Raw genomic sequence first — 6212 nt, 5'->3', positions numbered from 1 at the left:
ACGAGGTAGAGGGGCAGCGGGGCGGAGGCGCTGGTGAGGTCGGGCGGCGGGGCTTTGGAGCGGGAGGCGCTCGGGACCAGGCGGCGGCGGCGGAGCACTCAGGCCCCGATGGGCTTCGCGGGCTCGCCCCGGGCCTGGGCGGGCCGCGCGGCTGGGAGGCGCGGGGAGGACAGGTGGCGAACGGGGAGTGGGCGAGGGAGGCTACTGCGGCGGCGCCGGCCAGTGCCGGTGCGACAAGTGGCGGTGGCTAGGTGGCTTGGAGGGGCGCGGAAATGGAGGTGGGAGGCTCTGATTCCGAGGAGGAAGGGGGGTGACTGCGGCTGGGAGGTAGGGGAAGGGTTAGGCTGCCAAATTTGGAAGGGGTGTCCATATATATGCAGGGATGGCTAGGGTTTGGTTTTAGGGGGGTTTCGGAGCCCTACGATCGCAATCTGACGATCCGAAATGGAGGGGGGTTTAGGTGGGCTGCAGGTGGGCTGAGAAGAGGGGTCGGACTGAGAGAAGAGAAGAGAAAGAGAGGCCCGGCGGCAGTTTCGGAGACCGAAACGTCCGACGAAGGTACCGGCAACGGTACCGCTGTATGTTTAACGGTTGGGCAGTCAAACGGACTCCGAATGCGACGAAACTTGACAGGCGGTCTTCCGGTGGTATACCAAGGCCACTTGACAAGCCTCGGGTCATTCCGAGAAAGTTTAATACCCGCACAAGAGAACAGGCAAAAAGGGGAATGCCGGATGACGTAGAAGCGCCGGATTGCAAAACGGACAACGGGGAAAAGGCTCGGATGCATGAGACGAACATGTATGCAATGCAATGCACATGATGACATGATATGAAATGCATATGATGACATGGCAAAGTGCAACACTCAAGCAAATGATATGGCAACGAAGGCGAATAACTAGCAGACACCTGGCGCATCGAATCCGGGGCGTTACACAGCTTCTTCATCCATAACATAACCCTCAGGAACAACAGGCAATTCATACTTAGGGGGAGAACCTTCATCATCACTATCATCAATAATTTCATCTTCAATAATTTCATTCTCTAACCCTAGCAAGTTGTTCATCAAGATATTCACCTAATGGCACAGTAGTATCAAGCATAGAAGTAGTTTCATCATAAGTATCATGCGTAGCAGAAGTGGCATCATCAATAACATGCGACATATCAGAATTCATAGCAGTAGCAGGTTTAGGTGTCGCAAGCTTACTCATAACAGAAGGAGAATCTAGTGCAGAGCTAGATGGCAATTCCTTACCTCCCCTCGTAGTTGAGGGAAAAATCTTAGTTCTTGCGTCTTTCAAGTTCTTCATAGTGACTAGCAGATATAAATCCCAAGTGACTCAAAGAATAGAGCTATGCTCCCCGGCAACGGCGCCAGAAATTAGTCTTGATAACCCACAAGTATAGGGGATCGCAACAGTTTTTGAGGGTTGAGTATTCAACCCAAATTTATTGATTCGACACAAGGGGAGCCAAAGAATATTCTCAAGTATTAGCAGTTGAGTTGTCAATTCAACCACACCTGGATAACTTAGTATCTACAACAAAGTATTTAGTAGCAAAGTAGTATGATAGTAATGGTAACAGTGGCAAAAGTAAAGATAGCAGTTTTGTAGTAATTGTAACAGTAGCAACGGAAAAGTAAATAAGCAAAGCACAATATGTGAAAATCTCGTAGGCATTGGATCAGTGATGGATAATTATGTCGGATGCAATTCATCATGTAATAGTCATAACATAGGGTGAAACAGAACTAGCTCCAGTTCATCAATGTAATGTAGGCATGTATTCCGAATATAGTCATACGTGCTTATGGAAAAAAACTTGCATGACATCTTTTGTCCTACCCTCCCGTGGCAGCGGGGTCCTAGTGGAAACTAAGGTATATTAAGGCCTCCTTTTAATAGAGTACCGGACCAAAGCATTAGCACTTAGTGAATACACGAACTCCTCAAACTACAGTCATCACCGAGAAGTATCCTGATTATTGTCATTTCGGGGTTGTCGGATCATAACACATAATAGGTGACTATAGACTTGCAAGATAGGATCAAGAACTCACATATATTCATGAAAACATAATAGGTTCAGATCTGAAATCATGGCACTCGGGCCCTAGTGACAAGCATTAAGCATAGCAAAGTCATAGCAACATCAATCTCAGAACATAGTGGATACTAGGGATCAAACCCTAACAAAACTAACTTGATTACATGGTAAATATTATCCAACCCATCACCGTCCAGCAAGCCTATGATGGAATTACTCATGCACGACGGTGAGCATCATGAAATTGGTGATGGAGGATGGTTGATGATGACGACAGCGACGAATCCCCCTCTCCGGAGCCCCGAACGGACTCCAGATCAGCCCTCCCGAGAGAGATTAGGACTGCCATGATTTTTTTCTCTGCGAAACAGAATATATAGAGTTGGAGTTGAGGTCGGTGGAGCATCAGGGGGCCCACAAGATAGGGGGCGCGCCCAGGGGGAGGGGGCACGGCCCCCACCCTCGTGGACAGGGTGTGGGCCCCCTGGCCTTGATTCTTTCGCCAGTATTTTTTATATTTTCCAAAAGTTATCTCCGTGGATTTTCAGGTCATTCTGAGAACTTTTGTTTTCTGCACAATAAACAACACCATGGCAGTTCTGCTGAAAACAGCGTCAGTCCGGGTTAGTTTCATTCAAATCATGCAAGTTAGAGTCCAAAAGAAGGGCAAAAGTGTTTGGAAAAGTAGATACGTTGGAGACGTATCACTCCCCCTCATATGAAATTGCAATAGTGATTACCGATCTTGCTAACAATTGCCTAGGACAATTCCGCACACCGACCCATCATTATTCCACACTCGCTATTTATAATACTTAAGTAATATATTCTAACTTTATGATAACAACACCTACTTTTATATTTTAGCTCTCCGATACCATGCAAAGTTATCCTCTTCATACCCTCAACATAGTGTTTTTTCTCGTTTCTAGTTGGAAGCAAACATTCGGTGTACGTAGAGTCGTATCAGTGGCGGATAGGACTTGAGAGAATATTGATCTTACCTTTAGCTCCTTGTGGGTTCGACACTCCATGCTTATCACTTCCACCTTTGGAAATTGCTATGATGATTCCCTACACTTGGGCATTATCACCCTCCCACCTATATATACGTGGGGAGGGGGCACCTAGAACACACAACATCAATTGTTAGCCATGTGCGGCGCCCCCCTCCACAATTTACACCCTTGGTCATATTGTCGCGGTGCTTAGGCGAAGCCTTGCACGAATCACTTCACCATCATCGTCATCACACCGTCATGCTGACGGAACTCATCTACTTCCTCGACATCTTGCTGAATCAAGAGGGCAAGGGATGTCATCGAGCTGAACGTGTGCAGAACTCGGAGGTGTCGTACGTTTGGTACTTGGTACTTGATTGGTCGGAGCTAGAAGAAGTTCGACTACATCAACCACGTTCTCAAACGCTTCCGCTTTCGGTCTACGAGGGTACGTAGACACACTCTCCCCCTTTCGTTGCTATGCATCTCCTAGATAGATCTTGCGTGAGCGTAGGATTTTTTTTGAAATTGCATGCTATGTTACCCAACATATATATACCCCTCCACCCCTTCTCCAATTGACAGAGAGCCATCAGAAAGTGCCTACACTTCCACTACTCATTTTCTGAGAGAGAACCACCTACTTATGGGTTGAGACCAAGACATTCCAATCCAACCACAAGAATCTTGATCTCTAGCCTTCCCCAAGTTGCTTTCCACTCACATCATCTTTCCACGAGAGCCAAATCTGTGCGAGAGAGTTGAGTGTTGGGAAGACTATCATTTGAAGCACAAGAGCAAGGAGTTCATCATCAACACACCATCTATTACCTTTTGGAGAGTGGTGTCTCCTAGATTGGTTATGTGTCACTTGGGATCCTCCGTCAAGATTGTGGAGTTGAACCAAGGAGTTTGTAAGGGCAAGGAGATCACCTACTTCATGAAGATCTATCCAAGTGAGGCAAGTCCTTCGTGGGCGATGGCCATGGTGGGATAGACAAGGTTGCTTCTTCGTGGACCCTTCGTGGGTGGAGCCCTCCGTGGACTCGCGGAACTGTTACCCTTCGTGGGTTGAAGTCTCCATCAACATGGATGTACGATAGCACCACCTATCAGAACCATGCCAAAAATCTCCATGTCTTCATTGTGTTTGCACACTCCAATCCCATGCCTTTACTTTCTTGCAACTAGCATGCTTTACTCTTTCCGCTGCCTATACTCTTGCCATGCTTGCTTGAAGTGTGTTGGGAATGCTTAAAATTGTGCTAATCTACAGCCTCAACTTGAAGAACTTAAAAAACTGCCGAGGGCCTAATCACCCCCCTCTAGACACCTCTTCTCGATCCTTTCGCTTTGACATGTCGAGTATCAATAGATCATTCCGGATTGTCTTCACCGAATGAACATATCTCCTGAATGGAATCAAAACGTCGATGCATCTTCTTTATATACAACGTATCTCGAATCAAATCACTGTTGTGTAGATTAGAAGGACTAGGTAAATGAGATTAAGAGTGTGAGTACATTTGTGCAGTATGATAGGAAGATACAGATCTACTCGACTACAATCATCGAAACAGAAAATGTACAACACGAAAGTCATGTGAAACAACGAGATGGACCTAGGGGTCAAAGCAAATTTCAAACAGTCAGCCATGTGCAGCGAATTTGCCAAAATTCATCATAAAAAGCTCCAAACATGAATACACATATATTTACACTCAATTAAACTATATGGTCACCTGGATGGAATAATAACGTAGATGTGCGTATTTTTAGTGTACAACTTATCCCAATTTGAAGCATCATTGTATAGATAAACAGGAAAAGTGAAAGAGAATTATGGCACAACATGTGCAAACCCACTTTACTGAAGGAAATATGCCCTAGAGGCAATAATAAAGTTATTATTTATTTCCTCATATCATGATAAATGTTTATTATTCATGCTAGAATTGTATTAACCGGAAACATGATACATGTGTGAATACATAGACAAAACTATAGTCACTAGTATGCCTCTACTTGACTAGCTCATTAATCAAAGATGGTTATGTTTCCTAACCATAGACATGTGTTGTCATTTGATTAGTGGGATCACATCATTAGAAGAATGATGTGATTGATATGACCCATTCCGTTAGCCTAGCACTTGATCGTTTAGTATACTGCTATTGCTTTCTTCATGACTTATACAAAGTTCCTACAACTATGAGATTGTGCAACTCCCGTTTACCGGAAGAACACTTTGTGTGCTACCAAACGTCACAACGTAACTGGGTGATTATAAAGGTGCTCTACAGGTGTTTCCGAAGGTACATGTTGGGTTGGCATAATTCGAGATTAGGATTTGTCACTCCGATTGTCGGAGAGGTATCTCTGGGCCCTCTCGGTAATACTCATCACCTAAGCCTTGCCAGCATGTAACTAATGAGTTAGTTGTGAGATGATGTATTACGGAACGAGTAAAGAGACTTGCCGGTAACGAGATTGAACTAGGTATTGGATACCGACGATCAAATCTCGGGCAAGTAACATACCGATGACAAAGGGAACAATGTATGTTGTTATGCGGTTTGACCGATAAAGATCTTCGTAGAATATGTAGGAACCAATATGGGCATCCAGGTCCCGCTATTGGTTATTGACCGATAATGGTTTTAGGTCATGTCTACATAGTTCTCGAACCCGTAGGGTCCGCACGCTTAACGTTTCGATGACTGTTTTATTATGAGTTTATAAGTTTTGATGTACCGAAGTTTGTTCGGAGTCCCGGATGTGATCACGGACATGACGAGGAGTCTCGAAATGGTCGAGACATAAAGATTGATATATTGGACGACTATATTCGGACACCGGAAAGGTTCCGGGTGATTTCGGAGAAAACCGGAGTGCCGGGGGGGTTACCGGAACCCCCCCCCCCCAGGAGAGTTAATGGGCCACATGGGCCTAGGTGGGAAGAGAGAGGGGCGGCCAGGGTGGGCCACGCGCCCCCTCTCCCTCTAGTCCGAATTGGACTAGGAGGGGGGGCGGCGCCCCCCTTTCCTTTCCCCCTCTCCCCCTTCCTTCCCCCTCCTAGTAGGAGTAGGAAAGGAGGAATCCTACTCCTACTAGGAGGAGGATTCCTCCTCCCTTGGCGCGCCCAAAGGGGCC

Source organism: Triticum dicoccoides, chromosome 5B (genome assembly GCF_002162155.2).
Source record: "Triticum dicoccoides isolate Atlit2015 ecotype Zavitan chromosome 5B, WEW_v2.0, whole genome shotgun sequence".
Classification (NCBI taxonomy): Eukaryota; Viridiplantae; Streptophyta; class Magnoliopsida; order Poales; family Poaceae; genus Triticum; species Triticum dicoccoides.
The sequence above is the reverse complement of the archived record's forward strand: the minus strand, read 5'-3'. Positions refer to the sequence as shown.